The sequence below is a fragment of the Melospiza melodia genome, chromosome 9 (assembly GCF_035770615.1).
Source record: "Melospiza melodia melodia isolate bMelMel2 chromosome 9, bMelMel2.pri, whole genome shotgun sequence".
Classification (NCBI taxonomy): domain Eukaryota; kingdom Metazoa; phylum Chordata; class Aves; order Passeriformes; family Passerellidae; genus Melospiza; species Melospiza melodia.
The window spans coordinates 27079818-27098361 of record NC_086202.1 but is presented as its reverse complement, the minus strand read 5'-3'; the positions used below and the strand labels follow the sequence as shown (position 1 = coordinate 27098361).

General features: G+C 37.9%; 1 protein-coding gene across 6 annotated transcripts in view; it reads right to left on the bottom strand.

The window, feature by feature from the left end:
* The window catches only part of GRID1 (glutamate ionotropic receptor delta type subunit 1), a 489017-nt gene that overhangs the window by 454968 nt on the left and 15505 nt on the right, over nucleotides 1–18544 (bottom strand). Inside the window, exon 1 of one of the 6 annotated variants that reach the window (XM_063163996.1) lies at nucleotides 10165–10269. The exons of the other annotated variants lie outside the window; for them this stretch is intronic. The gene's annotated coding sequence lies outside the window, so the exon portion shown is untranslated. Of the gene's footprint in view, nucleotides 1–10164; nucleotides 10270–18544 lie in introns of those variants that run through there. 6 annotated transcript variants of the gene reach the window in all.

Here is an 18544-nt window from a genome sequence, read left to right as displayed (position 1 = left end):
TACTGCACCTGTCACACTCGTTAGCCAGAGAGTACAAAAATCCTGTTACATGTTTCATGAACATACCAGACTTCTTGGATTCTTCCAACGTACTGAGGATCTTGGAGGGTGACCAAACTAATCCTTCCGTTTCATACTTTCATCATCTGAATAAATTATACCCTTAATCTTATCTTGCAAAATTCCATTGTATTCTAGTTCATTTATGATAAACAGAGGCATTTCCCTACTATAATCTTTCAGATCTTAATCTTCATTGAGGTTTGCCCACGGACAGGGTTAACCTGCTGTGTCAACAGCAGGCAGCCAGAAATTGGCATTGTAAATTTCCAGGTAAATTTAGAACATCTCCCAATAAGATAGGGATCCTTTATTTTGCAAAAAAAAGCTTGTTTTCTTCAAATTGCTCAAGACACTTCAGCAAAGTCAGTAGTTTTGACCATGCAGTAGAATTTATGTCTTTCTACTGATGTTGTGATGCCCACTGTGTACCTCTCTGAAGGTAAACAGATCTGTAATAACTTTTACAAAAGTCCTTGTGTCATTGAAACTGTGCAGAAATGTTAATTTGAATTTAACAGAAATTTGGTTTTGTTTTGTTACATATTTAAAGTGACCATCAAGAGAGAATTATATTTTCATCACTCCTTTCCAGCACAAACTTGCAAGATATTAATTCTAATTTACATTTCATAGTATCTATCTTTAAAATTTATTCTAAGACCATCTGCCAATTTTTTTTTCATAGAACTTGAGAAACGTGACCATCATATTTCTTAAAGTAAAATAGGGGCATGAACACAATAAAAAGGTATGTAATGCATAAGGTCACATCACCAGCAAAGCAAGAAACATCCATCTCACATCACTATCTTCTTACAACATCATCAACCACTATTTCAGTACATGCAGAAAGAGCCTCTATTTCACAAGTTGGTTTTGCCCTGATTTTTAATGCACTATTCAATGTTTACTCCAATTCAGAGGTCACACAGCATTAGCAATTGTTTCTTAAAAGGCAAATCTATTCTCATTAATAAATACTGCACAGCAAGAAGGCACACAAGGCCTGAGTAAGTCATTGGTGCATAGTGTTTACAAGTCTTCAGTGTTTATGGGATGTAATCACCCTCTGGGGTGGAGATGACCGAAAGCCTGAATTCCTCTCACTGCAGCAAGGGCACCTGCTGCTGCCTTACTCAGTGTCTGTTGGGCAGGATATGGGTTTGCAAAATGACTGGGGAAGAGAGACAAAAAGAAATCTGCGATCAAGCTCTCTGTGACCTTTTTCTCAGACAGCTAAGGTGCAGTTATCCTTTCAGCTTAACAATGAAGAAATACAGAATTTGCATTATGAATATTTTGAAAATGTCATTCTGAATAGCAAGATTCACACCAAGAGAAAAGGAATCAATTATTCCTTTTGACTAAAGTAGATGGAAGAAGCTGAAGTAATTGCTCCTTAAATAAAGTACTCCACTCCCCACACAAGATTTAATCTTTTAGACTGAACAAAGATTGCAAGTCTTGGCATATCCCACACACGTTTATCATACTCCTGCTGCTGCAGAAGGGAGGGTTACTATCTCATTTGGTCTAGACAAACCAGTCACAGCATAGTTTTAGATTTTTTGTCTGGACGCTGCTGACCAGAAGAATCTGAACAGCTAACAAGAAAACACAGTTCCAGTGCACAGATATACTTGACCAACTCTCTTATCCTCCAATTTGTGAACAGTTGTTTATTTTGGCAATTTCCTGTAATTTAAAAATTGACTACAGTTTTCTATAAACTAATATAAAAATCAATAGGAAAAAACCACACGTAGATGAAACTAGTTTTCATGCTGCATATAGTTTCTTAAACAGAATTAATCAAAAAAAATCATAAATAGAAGTAATTTTAAGTATTCAGTTACTTCTTTAAATTCAACCATGCAGTAATAGTTAAACTTTCCAGTGTAAATGCAAGCTTCCAACACTGGAAAAAATAGACATACATTTCTCAAAACATCATTGTGGTTTCTATGTTGCTATTGAAGCTGACTGTTTCATTAATCAATCTCTACTACAGATCCAATTCAGCAAATACTAATCATAAACTAAAAACTATTTACATATTTAACCTACAGGATGGTACCCCACACACAAGGAAAACATGCAAAGGAAGCATTCAGGGAAGTACTTTACCACTGCACATGACAATACATTTTAAATACACTTGATAATACCAAACAGACCCCAGACAGGTAGGCATCACTTGAGCTGAGCAACTGATCTGCAGTTAAAAGATTATTCAAGCAATTTCACTTCCAGCAACATGAGCTGCAGGGGGCTGAGTCATGCACCTTTCTTCTCCCTTTCTCTAGAATAGTTACAATTCTAGACTTCAGGCTCTTCTGGGTAAGAGGAGCAAGTGAATGACATGTTAGATCCTGCCTGGATCTTTGTTCTACATCATCAAAAAACTCATCCTCATCCTTGTGGAACTCAGCAAAGCACCCAACCACAGGCTCTTTTACACCTTGGTGTTGCCAGGACCACCTTGCAAGGTCACCTTTGTGCAGCCCATCAGCAGCATGAGTGCCCCTGAGTAAAGGACTAAGGGGCATTTCCTCCTTCTCAGCTTTAGACAATGCAGGACACAGTGTGATGATACAGCCAAGTGCTACAGATGTAAAATACAAGCAATATGCAACTATACCAACTGCAACATGATTAATGCTCAGTTTCATCCCATTTTACCTGCATTCTCTTCTCTCCTGAAAAACAGCATTTAGTGTCCTATGTGTGCCCACGTTATATGATCAAGCAAGCATCTAGCAATTAACATAAAAATAGAATGAAAAGAGCAAGGTAGTAACAGACTCTGGGAATGCAGGATTGCCTGCTGTCTAGGGTTTAAAATTTGCAACAGCAGTAAGAAACTCAGAGAGGGACTAATTAATCCTGCAAGTTGCCCTGCAGTATGAGCAGCCTTTAGCAGAAGGGAGTCACTGAAGTGGTCTTTGCATGTGAAGGAGCACATGCTGTGTTACTGAGCTGCTGCAAATGAAGCTTTGTTAAATGACATGACTACTGGGGAAAGGCATAAGGGGTTAATTACAGTCAAGTGCACATGAAATATTTTGCTCTCTGTGATTAGTAACCTGAAACTAATAGTGCAAGTAAAACTGTCACCTTCTTGTTAATGGCACATTTCAATATCATTTATATTAGTTTTTCCCTTAGGAAATAATAAGCTTTCTACTATATGGGGGCTGTTAACAAGGGAATTCAGCAGAACTTAGAGGCTTATAATTCCTCTTTTATAAAATAATCACAGTAGAACTACAGTCATAAAGCCTTTCATTACATTCATGTGAGATCTTCCAGGAGGCTGACTCCTATGAGCAGTATGAAAGAACAAAGGTTAAATATTTTTCAGATATTGCATTCTGCAGAGGAATCTGGACATATCTAAACAGTGCCAGACAAAACAGTTTGGCCTATGACAAGTCTAAAAAGAGACCTCCAAGAATCTGAACAGTGCCAGCAACCCTCACTCTCACTCCTTATCTGGCTGCTTCCTTCAGGTTGTGACAGAAGTTTTCACCAATTAAAATAATTCAAGGAAGATGTCAAATATTTCACACAAAGAATGCAAAATGAGAAAGATCCCAGAATGATGTTTGCCATTTTAAAAATCTCTACACCCATATAATTTTGGTGGAAAAAAAAAAAACACTTTGAATACCACTTAGGTTTAGCAAGAATATGTGAAGTTTGAACACAGCACAAATGGTCCCAATGTAGAGGAATCTGTTTGTGAAATTACACCTGTGGGCTTGCACACATTTACAAAATTACTCAACCCAGGTGTCCTGTCAGTGGTCTTATAACATATAAGCAACCCTAAATCTAATAGTAAATAGCAGCTTATTAATGAATCTCATCACAAAATTCACACTGTATCTTGCAGTAGTACCCTAGATGAGATAAAAAACTCATATGCAAGGATAAGAAAATCTGTATCAAGTCCATCACCATAAATAAAACCCATTACCTCACCACCAGTGTTAAGTGTTAGGTTACACATGGCTTTGAGGTCCAGATTAGATGTTTTAAGACCTCTGTAGATTTCATTGGCACACCTCATGTTCAAATCAACAGCAGCTACACAACACTCATCAGTGAACCAGCAAGACTTCAAAGACTCAGTTTTCCTCCAACATTAAGTATAATGAAATGTTAAAATTACAACCTCCTATCATATTTTAAAATTTGGTTAAAAGCCAGCACATATTGAATTTCATCTGTTCTCTCACTGAGAATCAGCCTCCAAGTGACAAAGTAACACGGTTTCATGCACCACACTGAAGCACAACCCAAATAGACATATATTTTTTCTGCTTTTTTTTCTGTCATGAAGCAATTCTGTTTTCTTACAGCAATACATCTGCAAGCTGTTCTTTCAATTGGTTGAATATTTTTGCTGCCCAGTAAGACCACAGTATGCCAAGTAGCTTTTTCTGCACCAGTCATGGCTACAACTGAATTACAGACTGGGAACAGTTGGGATTAAATGACATCCTAGAGACAGTATGTGCTATTGGAGCAAAATCTATATTTTTTTCATATTAGCATACTAACCTGCCTTTATAATAGTTGCACAGAATAACACACAGAACAAGACAAGGCCACCATGAAATTGTATTGCCATGGTAGAAAAGAATCTTCACCTTTGCCTCTTTCTCCTTTTTAACACTGATCTGCCACAGTAAAAATAATGACAGAGACATAGGCTTAAAAGCACTAACCCGTATGCAGAAAACTGTCCTCTAAAATATCATTGTAGCTGGAAATGTCATCCAAGACTGAGTTCCCCTTTTCAGTTCCCAATTTTCTATCAGCATTTAATGAAATTGCATTGCATTTAGGGAATACCTCTTAAGATAGTAAATAATACCTACACTTTATGAACAAAAACATTTATTTGTCTCTCAGAAGGCTGGAGAAATCTATCTGTTTAGTATTTCAATATAATGCCTACTCTGAGCAACAGATGTACAATGTCTTTGTACAAAGAATTAGGATTGCAACTTTACTAAAAAACCTTGTATAAGACATGGAGAAGCTCAAGGATTAATCACTAAACTGCATTTTAATATCCATTTTATGTCACTGAAGCCAAGTGTTAATAGATAATTCAAAAGGCTCTGATTGATATATATTCAAGTTTGGTCATATTCACATCTTCAATTTTATAAAAAATCAACTATTATCTGATGTTGGCATAATTTTGTTCCATTAAGCAATCTGTGCTGAAAGTAATTCTGGGATTATAATTCTAATGAGAACAAAATAGGTCTTTTCCTATCTGAGATACAAGGTACAGTGGAATGGCTCTGAATCTACAATGTAAAGACAATCTCCTACTAAGACACTGCGATCTCTCTTTCTTGTAAATAATGAAAAATTAAAGTCCAAGTTTTTCTTTTTGCTTTATTTAACTTCACACAAGGATTAGGCACTCTGAATATATTGATTGAACAGATATCTTTATATTTTTTCACAAAAAATGCTGTTTTCAATGCTGACTTTTAAATCACTAAGAGTAACTATTCAGATGTAAGACAAATTTTAAGTTGGGTTCAGGTCCATACAGACAGAGAGAATGGAGTGACAACAAAGACCATTTGCTCCTTACTGGTTTACAAAATCCAGCTGGAAGACTGGACCAACCCTGCATTTATTACATATTTAGATTGATATTAAAAGAATTAATGTGCCACTCTTTCAGGTCTTAAGAAAAAAATACATAAAAATTTAAAATAAGAGCAAGAACAAATTTGTTATAATAAAAGCAAAATGTCAAAGACTATTCTGCATCACTGAAGTCCAGGAAGAGTAACTCACATACAAACGAATGTTGAAGCCTCAGTCTTACATTATAAAGTGAGAATTGCAGAATTCTCTCCAGGTCCTACCATCCTCCCTCCTAATCAGAAAGCAACCTGAATGAGACAGTGTTTCCTTCCCACCTACAGTAGCCCAAGATTAAATGGTAACAGCTTTGTTTATCTAAACCAATGTACCTGCCAGCTTTAGGCTCACATTAGTAACTGAGTTCCAATATTATGCATAAATTACAAGACAATCACATCAAATAGTTCTGCTCTATCCTTTCCCTTTATTAAAAAAAAAAAAAAAAAAACAAAAAAAAAAAAACCCAAAGCTAAGATTTTGGGTATAAGCAACACAGACCATCAGGCTTTAGAATACTTTTCCAATAAAGTGATGTTGATGTGGAATTTAGGATTAAAAATAGTACAAGAACGCTAACATTGCAAAATTAATAAAACAAGCTATGACCCTTGTGTTCTTGACAAATCAGAAAAAAACAAAACTAGAATTAGGAAAACAAGTAGTAATTACAGTTTGTATTTAAACAGTAAATGTCTGTTTAAAACACATCAGTGTATCAACAATGGAATATCTGAGGAAGAGCCAACAGTCATGGAAATGCTTGTTCAGACTAAGGATGCAAGAGCTTCACAGGGACTAGAAGCAAAAGAAAAACTGTATTTTATCCAAAAAATAAAATTCTATTTCATCCAAAGTCCAACTGCAATATAAGTATCAAAAAATGTATTTGGAAAATACATTAAGACAAGTAAGGGGTCACAGGGAAGTTTTTCCCTCCTCGTGAGATGCTGCAATATCCTCTTCAAGCCACTCACACCATTTATATTGGAGACAACAGTGACTGCAAAACAACAGGCAAGCCTTCTCTACTACTACTACTACTTGGAGGAATTTGGAGAACAAATATACCAGTAATACCCATTCAGAAAGAGATAAAATAATTAAATACTCCAAAATGAGAGAAAAACTACTGCTCTTTAGCAGTAACTTCAAAATATTACTTAACTTTCAACATGGCTAATTCCTTATGGAGAAACTGTTTGATAATAACTGGAAACAGAAAAATGTTGAGAAAATACGGAAATTTCCCAAGCAAAGCTGCATATGAACAGTAATTATGGCTAATCCATCTGGTGCATTTCTTTGAGTAGGGTCAATAGAACTGATCCTGTGATAGTTATTGAAGAACTATTAAAAAAAACTCACAAGTTTATACTTCTTAAAACTGATAAAGAGCATTCCAGCACAGAATATGACTAAAACAGTCATCCTTGAGCAGATTGATGTGTAATGGGAGCTCCTGCGATTCATGGGAAGACAAACTTTGTGAAGAGATTCTTCTCACTTGCCCTGTTACAATTCTGTTTGTGTCACTGGGCCATTCCCCAATAGCTCATTGCTTTTCTGCCCTCATTTTGTTTACAAGGTTAGCAACAAAAGGTACAGGATGTGAAAATAGAGATGAAGGCAAATCTCATAACAGTATCTGCCCTGCATCTGTGTGCAGTCCTGGCAGCTGCATACTGGCATGCAAAGGAAGAGGAGTGTGCCCTTCTTCCCAGTCATTATTTGGATGCTGTTAATAGGTGATATTTCAGGCATGAGAAGTAAAAAGATCGAAAGAAACCAACATCACTCGGAGTTACAGAATGACCAAAGGCAGTCTCCACTCCCTAAGTGCCCTCAACTCTCAGCAGCAGTGAAATAAAGGAGCTTCTTAGCTCTCCTTGGCCCTCCCACTGTAATTAATCTGGACTACCAGAGCTCCAGTGAATCTAATTAATAGTTATTAAGGAACATGGTTAATGACACTATGGGCATGCATCAACACAGACACCCCATTTGTAGCTTTGCCAGAAATAAAGCATTTTTATGACAGATAATTTGCAGACCCGATTTCTCACAACGTATTCCCTCCCTGAAGGGAATATCACAATGCCAGGCTGTCTGCACGTACAGAAATATGCAGAGATATTTCATTTACCTGTGATTATTTACCAGTTACAGCTCCTAGAATTATAGCTGGAGCTAGGCTTAGCAAAACATCAAGAAAAAATTAAAATCCATCAGAGGAGCAAAATACTGAGGAAAAAAGGAATGTTTCTTGAAAGCATTTTTTTTCTAAAATACCAAATATTTAATGCAAGTATCAAATTATATTTTACATTTTTATTTTCTCAACAATATTTCCTTTTAGTTTACAGAATTCTTCAAGCCAAAAACTAGGATAGAATGGCTGGTTATTGCTGGAGATATGGGAAAGTTGGCAAAGGTATAAAAACAACAGTTTCACATAAACAACTGTTAGGGTTCATCCCTGAACTACATCATTTCCAAAAGCAAAAAGTCAAAATATTTTATGTGAAGATGCTGCCAGAAGTGTAGCACTACATTTTTAATTCCATTTCTTTCTGTGAAAAATTTCTTGCATTTCACTCTAAATTTATCTATTTTCTCCTCCCACCCCAAAACCTCAGCTTTTGGCAAGCGTAAAATCTGCCAGTATCTAACTAAGGGTTCACATCAATAGCACAAGATGGTTTTTGATATCCCTGTACATTATGTGAAATTTGTATGCATTTCCATATTTCTAATTATAACAATGGAGAAAATTAAATTTAGGAGAAAATTAAATTTAGCAGATAAGTTCAAGACTTTGGATCTTCTACATACCCTACAAAACAAAAACAGTAAAAGTACATGTAAGGAACATATTTCCAAAAGTTATAATGCCAGAAGCTGTGTTTTGGTCTTCAAAACCCAAATCTTGACCCTCTGATGGAACCCTAAAGGAGGTACTCCATAGACTAGCCTGGATTATGGGAGGTGCCTACTTGATTATCCTTCTTACCACCACTGTCATGAAGATTTTTTTTTAATACAGCTTCAAAAATCCTAAATTTAAAATAAATTATAAAAAAAAGTATAGACATCATTGCCTAGTAAAAGTATTTGAAAACAAACTTTTATTATATCCCTGTCTCTGTCTTCATAAAAAAGCATAAGAACTTTAATTAATTTTTTTAATACAAAAACTAGAAACAGAAGACACTAAAAGTTTATAAAACAAACCCAAACAAGACAGACATACAAAGAAGCATGCTCAGGGACAGCATGATACAGATCATAATGCTCCCAGCACTGACTGTGTCACATCAAACTTGCACTGCTTAGCAGCAGGAATTATTTTAGAGTAATGGCAATGTGGTACACATTTTTCCATCATAGACAGAAAACTAGGGAGAATCAAACCAGAGGAAGAGGGAGAAAATACTTTCCCAGTAACTTTAATTTCCCATAGATCTTTTATAGCTACTGGATTCAATAAGCTGTTCCCTGCAGAAACAACACAAATCTTCAGAGAACTGGAAGACACAGAATAAATTTCACATAATGCAGCTACATGACAATGGCTGCATGGATCTGGAGTTGTTGTTTTTCAGACCTTGAAAACAACCCTCATTTAATGGCGACAAACTCACTCCAGAACTACAACTAAGCTAAAAACATTACTCTGCAGATGCACAATGCCTTCAAATAGGCATTTTGACTAACAGAGACTCCAAATTAGCTGTCTTCAAGCCACTGGCATGCATAAAGCTCGACACTCACATGCAGAGAACCAAAGCATTTGGGTTAGGTAAGTTGAACCATAACCAGCTCTGAATGTCCAAACTGCTGAGTTAATTCATCAACAAGCAACTACCAAGTACACAATTAAGGACAGAGCATTTGTTTGGCTTCCCATCTAAGGAAACTCATCCTACTTAACAAAATAATCACAGAGAAAGGTAGCAAACAAAAAGTAAACTAAAGCTTTCTTCCTTTCCCTACAACAGAAGTTTGTTTCACCTATTGATGAATGTACTGAAAATGTGCATGAGACCCTCACCCTCCCTAAGAGAAGGAACCTCACACCAAGAAGACTCAAAAGTCCATCTTTGTCTACCCTGCTCAAGTGCCATGTTCATGAGCAAACTGGAGACTGACACTCTGCTGCTTTGCTACTCACCACTGTGGATTCACGGTAAAAACTAATACTCATCATTCTTTCTGATTCAATATCGTAGAGTCTTGTCACCTCAATCCAGGAGAAAAATTGAGCATTTCAGTGTTTACCTATGAGATTCACATAGCCGAGTTAATATGAAATACTTCCCTCACTGCCTGGGCACTGCATTACCTTACTTCCCTAAAATAAAGTTCATTTGAAATGCCACTATTTTGCTACAGAAGGACAGATCCCAAAGTACTCACCACTGTGAATAGCCTGCAGAAAGGATGATTATTATTGCATACATTTCTGAAGAGCTTGTCTCTCCATTGTGTCTGCAGACAAGATATGCTGTTTAAAGACGAACAGTGGAAATGAAAGGGATGCCCAGTGGGAGGCAAGAGCCAAGCTGCAGCCCATGATGGAAGTGTTTTTATCACTGTAGTGCTTGTTGCTGCAAACAATGTAAGAATTCAGCATTCATTTGAAGTGTAGCCTTTAGAGCTACAGCTGTGCTAACGCACAGATGGGAAGAAAAATATATCTTAAAGATGAGATGCATCATTTCTTTCACTTTAAATAGGAAATACAGCCTAGATAGAGAGAAAATGTGGATAGCAGGTACATAAAATCTGAAAGCATGATTGCTGTAATAAAGATGCCCATGCAGGGACTTTGAGATCTGGGTGGTCTGAGACAGTTTATATGGCTCCTGCTTTGCCTTGCCACATAAGCACATTTATGTGCATCCAGTTTGAGATGAAAATGGGCACAAAGGAAAAACAAAGGTGTGGGGAATGTGTCTTCCTCCTGGTGAAGTCCTCAGATTTCTTCTGAGTGAGGAACAAGGATTTTCTACTGGTGCAAGGATCCCTTGCACATTGACTCCCCTCATTACTAAGCAATGTGAGGGTTTGTGTCCTTTTCCTTTTCACATAAGCTTTCTGAAAGTGCAACAGACATCCTACATCACACACATCTGATGACTGTGGCTGTCCTGGTAGGAGAAACAGAAGAGATTAGAGGTCCAAAAGTAAAGGCAGACAGGAAAAAAAGAAAGAGATAGGTGAGAAAAAACAACAGTAAAGCCTGGTGTGGTATGGAAGGAAAGAGATGAGCCTAAAAAGAAAGCACTTCATGATGCAGGAATGTGTGATGACAAGAATACGAGGGGGAAAAGAGACATCAGTACAGCTAAAAAGGGAATTTGTTTGTGATGCAGTGATTTACAGAATACAAAGCAAGTTTTCTGGGAAACTGCTGTTACCCACATGTTCAGAAATGGACAAAAATAGAAGATATTATATTTGTAAAGGAGCAAAAAACAATAACATGATGAAGAAATACATATACTTCCTTCCTAGGGCAGTAAAGCTGCAGAACATAATGAGATCTGATGGGAGATAAACTCAACCATCGGGGAAGCTGGAAATGCATTCTGGCAGCTATCAAAGATATGTAGCAAATGAAGATCAGTCTAAAAGGTAAACAGAAATGGTGCAGTCATTTATTTTCCTTTAGAAAATTACAGATACCAAGGCCAAACTCTACTTTGGCATAGCACTCTGAGGGCAAATGTAAACCAAAGGGACAAGAGCAAGGACTGGGAAAGGTCACAGAAAAGAACTGAAAGGCTTGATGGACTTGGCCAGGGAGTTTTCATCAAATTACAGGATAGTGGCACTCTCAAGACAAACAAAATAACAGCCTTTTATCAATATCATATCAATTCCTTCCATGCAAGAGCCTGCCACCTAGGTCATTTTATAAGCCTGTAGCTGATCCCTGGTAAATGAAGAAAAGCCAGAAAAAAAAAAAATGGTAAGACCAAGGATGATTACTACGAAAGCCAAGAGTTATTTAAAATAAACGCAATCCATATGAACTGATGTCCTGCTATTTTTTGTGATTAACCAACTAATTAAGTATTAGTGGTTGCTCTGCAGAAAAACACAAAGATGAAAATATTGTCTAAACAGGGAGTACTATTCAGCCAGGTAGCTGCAGATTTGACAGGACCTTGCCAGTTTTCTCACAAATCATGCTATTAACTTCTCTTTCAGCTTCAAAGTCTGACACCAGTATAGAAGGGACAGCTATGCTTAGGGAACTTCCAATACAAAACCATCAAAAGGCAATAAAAACAGCAATTTCAGAGACTTGCAAGTGGTGTGGCAGCCAACTCTCACCCCACCATCTGAACACACATCCCTGGCGTCACACACTGCAACTCTGTTTCCTGACCTTTCATCCTAATACATATGGGGAAAAGAAAAGCACTTCAAGGCAAGATCTCTTGGAATAAAATGCTTAAGAGTGTGCTGAATATTCTAATCAGGACTTGTTAGTTAATTCTCACAATGCTTGGTATAAGTAGGTAGAGCAGAAAGATTATATTATTAGAGAGCAGCCATATCAGAATCCATACAGTGATAGGCAATAAAATATTGCTGATTTACTGGAAAGTGACTAAATTTTTTTTTCAGATAAAGACTGAGACTTTTAAACTCCAATTTATAAGCCCAAAAGGTATAAACATTCTGAAGAACCATTTACATGTACCTATCTGCCTTTTTAAAACATCTAGGCTATAAGAAATTTTGACATTGCTCAAATGACAAAGACTACATGTGAAACAAGTCAGTACTAGTATCACCTTGTCTTTCAGTGTTCATGTAAATCCCTCTTGATGAAAGCCATTTTTGAGTCCTTCACAGTGACACGCAGCTATTATATAAAGCACAAAGAAGGTTTATGTAAAGCTAAATACTTAGTCTAACCCAAGTCCTCTCCATTGCTGTGCCATAGGCTATAGTTGGGGTTTTTTTAACTGATTTCAGTCATTAGGGGGTATATGAAAAAAAGAAAAATCCTCTACTGTGCAAAGCTTTTCCTTTTTACGAGATCTTTTGGCCCTGTGCAAGCAGTGATCTCCTTTTCTTTTCAAGTGTCTTTATGGAGACTCCAGGGAAGATTTCCTCTGGATAAGAAGACTTTGAGGGGCTGTAAGTCAGACACATGCTTTTGAGCCCTTCATGTCACCAGGGATCTGGGGAAGGAAAATTATCTCTCAAGGCACTTTCAAAAGGGAAATCCACAGTGCTGTCTCTAGAGCAGTTAACAGCTCCATCTCTAAAGCCTCCCATTAGAGGCAAGAATGACAGCTTCTCTCTTTCCTATGCTTTACAAGTGTTCCCTAATCAAACACACAGGGCAGGTACACAGCAACCTCCCTAGAGATTCTTATCATATTTGACACTTCCTTGTTTTATCCTGAGCCTCCAGCTAATTAGTAATTTTTGAACAGAAATTGTTCAGTATCAAAAAACGCAGGTTTTCAGAGGTAAACTCAACCACCAGAGCTATTTCTGAAGCATTTGGCTAAACAAATGGAAAGAACAAATGTACTTCCAATGGAAATATGCCTTCTTTCTGTTGCACCAAATCATCAGGAGCTTTACAGCAAGTTTACAGCCAGTTACCAGACATACATTGTTAGGCATGACAGAACTTCTTACTGGGATTCAAGTAGTGTTAAAGCTTGGGTAGAGTGAAAGGAGATATTAGGTGGAGGGTTCGGTGTTCTGTGGGAAATGGGGATGCTGAGACGGTCATGTAGGTACCCGACTGAAGAGTGCAAACACAAGGTTAAGTGCAGGAAGAGCTGCAGGGACCTTGTCCCTCAGCAGCTGATGGCTGTGTCACCTCATCAAAAACCAGCCTGGCAGAGGCCTGGCCTACAAGGGAGAAACCAGAGTTCTCAAGAAAGTACTGTTCAAGGTCCCAGGGGGGCTGCAGTCAGCCTAACTGCAAGGATTTCACTCCCATAATGACTGACTGGGTTTGGCATAAAACAAGTATCTTATAGGAAATATGTACATCATCTTCCTAATGTTGAGCAGTATATTGTGTGTGTTTGTGTGTGTGTATATATATATATGCAGACACACACACACATACTTATATATGTGAAAAGTGGGAAAAGCACAGGCCAATTAATTGGTTCAAATGCCAGATTTTGGGACTTGCTTGCCTCAGTTTACAGCTTTCTCACTGAAGGTAAAAGGGAATTTTGCTCACATACACAGATTTCAGTAACAAGTTCTGACAGAGAGACCAGATAATCAGTCATGAGCAATCCAACACATCCTGCTCCCTTATTAGACCAAGGAGTCCCAAGCACAGTTTGTGAGGTTCTTTCTGCAGCTGGCCCAGAGTCAGAGTGGGTATCGCCCATGGCTGTCTGTGTGCAAGGCTCAGCAGCTCCTGCCAGCTGCGAGGGCAGCAGATCCAGCCACACCACTCCTCTAGTGCCTCCCTTCCCTTCTCCCTGACAGGGTGCCTGCACAGAAGCCGCATCAGCAGCCCTAGGACAGCTCCAGGTGTGCCTCAGCGAGCCCTGGCACCAATGACCATCAACGACAAGGACAGCAAAGCCCACCACAGCTCTCAGGCTGAAATAATTCCATTTGCTTCAAAGTCTTCTAAATTACAATAAGGCTTTGTTGTCAGATATCCAGGTACACTTAAAGAATTAACAGTTCCCTGGAAACTTAGGGGTTTCTCCAAAATATTCTCATTATATGAAACAAAAGAAATTATAGAAGGCAGTGGTTCTGTGTGTCTACTGACACTGACCAAGACTGATTAGCTACCTAGTTTTCAGACCAAAAATATTCCTTACCACAAGAAGAATCAGTACTGACAGCAAGGGCTTCCTTGGATTTTGCTTAGGAGAATAAGCAGAGGTAACAGAAAACATCACTGTCACCAAAAAGTATACATTCTGAGGCAGGAATAATTTTTTAATAAGAAGTCTGTAACAGAAAATCTTCATTCCATTCAGCTTTCAAAATACCAAAGATGAAATAAGGGACTTTTCCAACCCCTCTTTCACTCATTGAATCAATTTTTTATAAACAGGGGGGTTAATTTTGTTTGCATTTCCTGTTTTACATTTTTCTCAGAAGTATGATAAAGGAGCAAAGTTGCTTATATGCCTTTTCAAAGAACTTTTTTGACATTTTGCTGCTGAAAGTGCTCAAAAACTAATGATGGATCTCTAATCCACCATGGAATATGTTCTGTGCTACATATAACATTTTTTGTGTATTAAAAAAAGCAGGCTCAGAACTCTTCTGTATGACTTGCGCTATCCAGTAAGAGCAGCTCCAGCTCTGCCCTATCTCCTGACATATTTGTTTCCAGATTCACTTCCTGAAGTTACAGTAAATTATTAAATGCAGTGTGGTGATTTTCTCTTGTTACAGTTTAAAGACATTTTTAAGATGGGATACCAAGTTTCACGGCTGACATTAGGGCCTGGGAGACCCCTGCAGGGACTTTTCTGTTTTCCTTCTCCCATTGTCCATACTTCACTAGCTCTTCCTCATTTCTTAGCAATAGTTGGCTACAAGCTTGGAAAATCATCTGACATCAAATCAGACTCTCATTGAAAGACCTAGATACTATCAACCCCAAATCTCTGAACTCCTCAGATCAGACCCTGTAAAGCCTCCTTTTAGAAATTATTTGTCAATGACTAGTAAAACAGGCAATAAATTTTTAAAGCTATGTTATCTATAACTTTTACAGTCAGACATAATACCTACTTCAGTTACCATAAAAAGTGTTGCAACAGATGTTTTGGGGTTTAATGAAGACAGTCAAGCGAATTTATTGCCTATTTCTTGTAGAGCTGACAGAGCAATTTTCAACAAATAACTTCCCCCACTATAGTCTTTATTTTGTGCCTATATTGAACAGCATGTATCAGACTGCAGTTCTTCCTCTGAGAATGAAGCACTTCAAGTCTTTACAGGTCAGTCAAGCCTGCTGAGGCTCATGACTCAGCTGGAAGCAGTTAGTCCAGTGACAGAGCCTTGGTTGTCTCCAGCCAGCACAGCTGGGCACACTGTCACCTGTGAGATGAGCACTTGTATCTGAGTTAAAGGGGTGTAACTTTTCAGAAATACTTGCAAAAGACTTCAAGTGACTGCAATAAGCATAAGTTACAAACCAGTTGAGTTTTTCTCTTGTATAAGACACACACTCACTGAGGTTGAAGAGCCAAGCTAACCTGGAAAGAAAGAAGAAATGCATCCCCACAGGAGACTCCCATGACTGAGTCAAGCTCTGCTACAGACAGGGTAGAATTAACCCCAGGACTGGACATGGTTCATGCTCACTGTACTCACACTGCCTCAGTCACAGATCAGGTCTAAACACATATGGGCCTGGAAAGCCCTTTTGTGCACAAATTCTGAGCGTGCTTGTAAAAAGTTACAGTGATTTGCACTATTTAGAAACAAAGAGTTGCCATGAGGTTACGTGTGGTCTAAAACCTAAGCTCTAATATGGCTGAGAATCAAGCCTGGCAAAAGTTCACATCGTTAGTGAAGGTTATAAAGTTATGCTTTCAAATCTCTGTGAACAAAAAGAAAGTTGTGGTTCTCAAACTAAACTTCTATGAACTGAAGAAAGCTGAAGAAACGTCTAATAAATTCAATAAATTAGAGCAGTAAAACAAATCAAATACAATGATTTATTTATACATCTGAAAACAGTTAAATTCATCAAAATAATCACAGAGCTAATTCTCTCTATTATCTATTTTAAGCAAATGGTCTGAGTTTTTACAAAAAAAGCAAACTACTGTTTGCTATCAATGGCAACAAATATAATCAACTTCAAATGTTCACATGCAAGATACAGAGGGAATTTGCTGCAATCGGTTCAAATGAGGCAGAGGGGGAGGAACATGCAGCTCCTATGATTTAGTGAGTCAGTGACAATAGAGACTGTGGTATTAAAAGTACTCAGCAACATTGTTGTACAAGAAAGGTCCCATTGTAGTACGCTGCATTAACAGCAGCAAATCCTTGAGAGTTTTCCAGGCCTTGTCAGCCCAGACTGCTTTGATGAATGATATAAACAGAAGATGAAATAATCACTCACTAGTTTACAAGCACTGAGTGCAGCTATTAAAGAATTCTAGTCTGCATTATGACAGTGGAACAGTCATGCTTGGCAAACAGGCCAGTATCTGAGCTTATAGTTGTCAGACATCCTGAATTCTTATCTTTATTTTATATTTCTGAGGCTTATACCTCCAAAGACAGGGTTCTCCTCCTTCACATTGTACTTCCTTACAGAAAAAAAGACTGCCAATCTCAAGGGGGTTGTTGCTCTGCTTATCAACTCCCAGATAAAAGCTTATCATTCAAGAACACCAGTCAATTATTCTAGTCTTTGTAGTCAACTAATGATAAGAGAAATCCTCACTACCACAAAAAACTTAACAGATTATTATTTAATTTAAGGAAAATCAACATAAGCATGAAGTTAGTGACATTGAGCAGGCTGTCATTTTATGGTTGGACGCAATAATCTTAAAGGTCTGTTTCAACCTAAATCCTTCTACAATTTTGTATTTATGTTACATGCCAGGGGGACAAACCTGGAAAGACCATTGGGATCACTGATTGCAATTCTCTGCAATCCCAGGAAAATATAATAAACAAGTCAGTAACACACAGGTCCCGAGAACAGCAAGGACTATTTCCTAAATCTTCTACAACTGGTTTCAAACTGTGGGTCACAGAACAAACCAGGCAATTAAGAAGAAAAAAAAAAAAAGAAACTGACAACTAACAACATCACCAAGTTTCAGTAGACTGAAATGATCAATAACCTCAGAAAGTTTTCCAGAGGTACAGAAATGGGAAAAGCTTGAAAATAACTGGCCTACAGCCAGGCCAAAGTCTACAGTAAGAGGCCAAAGGCCAGAACCACAACACAACTCAAGAGCAGAGCAGATGAAATTCCGGCTGCTGTACTGACCCCCAACAGTATCAACTGTTCCATGTCAAACAGATCAGAAAACTCTGAGAGATGGATCACATCCAACAGAGCACAGAGAGTGAAAATGAACTAAGCAGCTGTTCCCTACTTATCTCACCAAGAAGAAAAATTTCTTCAGAAGTCCACACCTTGTTTAACCCACTTCTGATTTAAACAAGTGCTGCAGAGTAATAACAGAATTAAGCAAGAGGTGCACCAGGCTAATTTATCAAATATCTCATCACTTCCTCTCGTACTTCGGTGATCAAAGGATGCCAGCAGTGAGAAGGCAGGAAAAGTAAATAAGGACTGAAGCTAAAGACCACCAAGCACCTTAAGCTATCTTTCAGGAGGAAGGTCCCTTTTTGGGCCCCTCTTGTGTCAGGAGCAGGCATGAAGTATCTGATAATGCTTTGTGGGCACTGGAAAGAGGAACTCCAATCCCAAGGAGACACACAGAGGTCACAAAGTTCTGTCTTCCTAACTGTGTTGTACAGATCAGAGCTTGGGAAAATTATTGGGACTCCCATTTCTCCTCACCTGACTGTTTTCATACACCAGCAACAAGAGTTAGAGGTAAAAATTCCACAATTTAAACTTATTCCAGGATCAGCATCCAGAAAATCACTTGACCTTTCCCTGTATTGAAATAACTAATGGTCTCAACAAGTTTACTTTCTATATAAATACTTTTCTATAGAAAAAGAGATAAAATTAGTTTCCTGTAAAATCTCATCAAAAAGAGACTATAATTATGAGGAGAATGGCATAATACTTTTTTAAGCCATCTTGAGACAACCA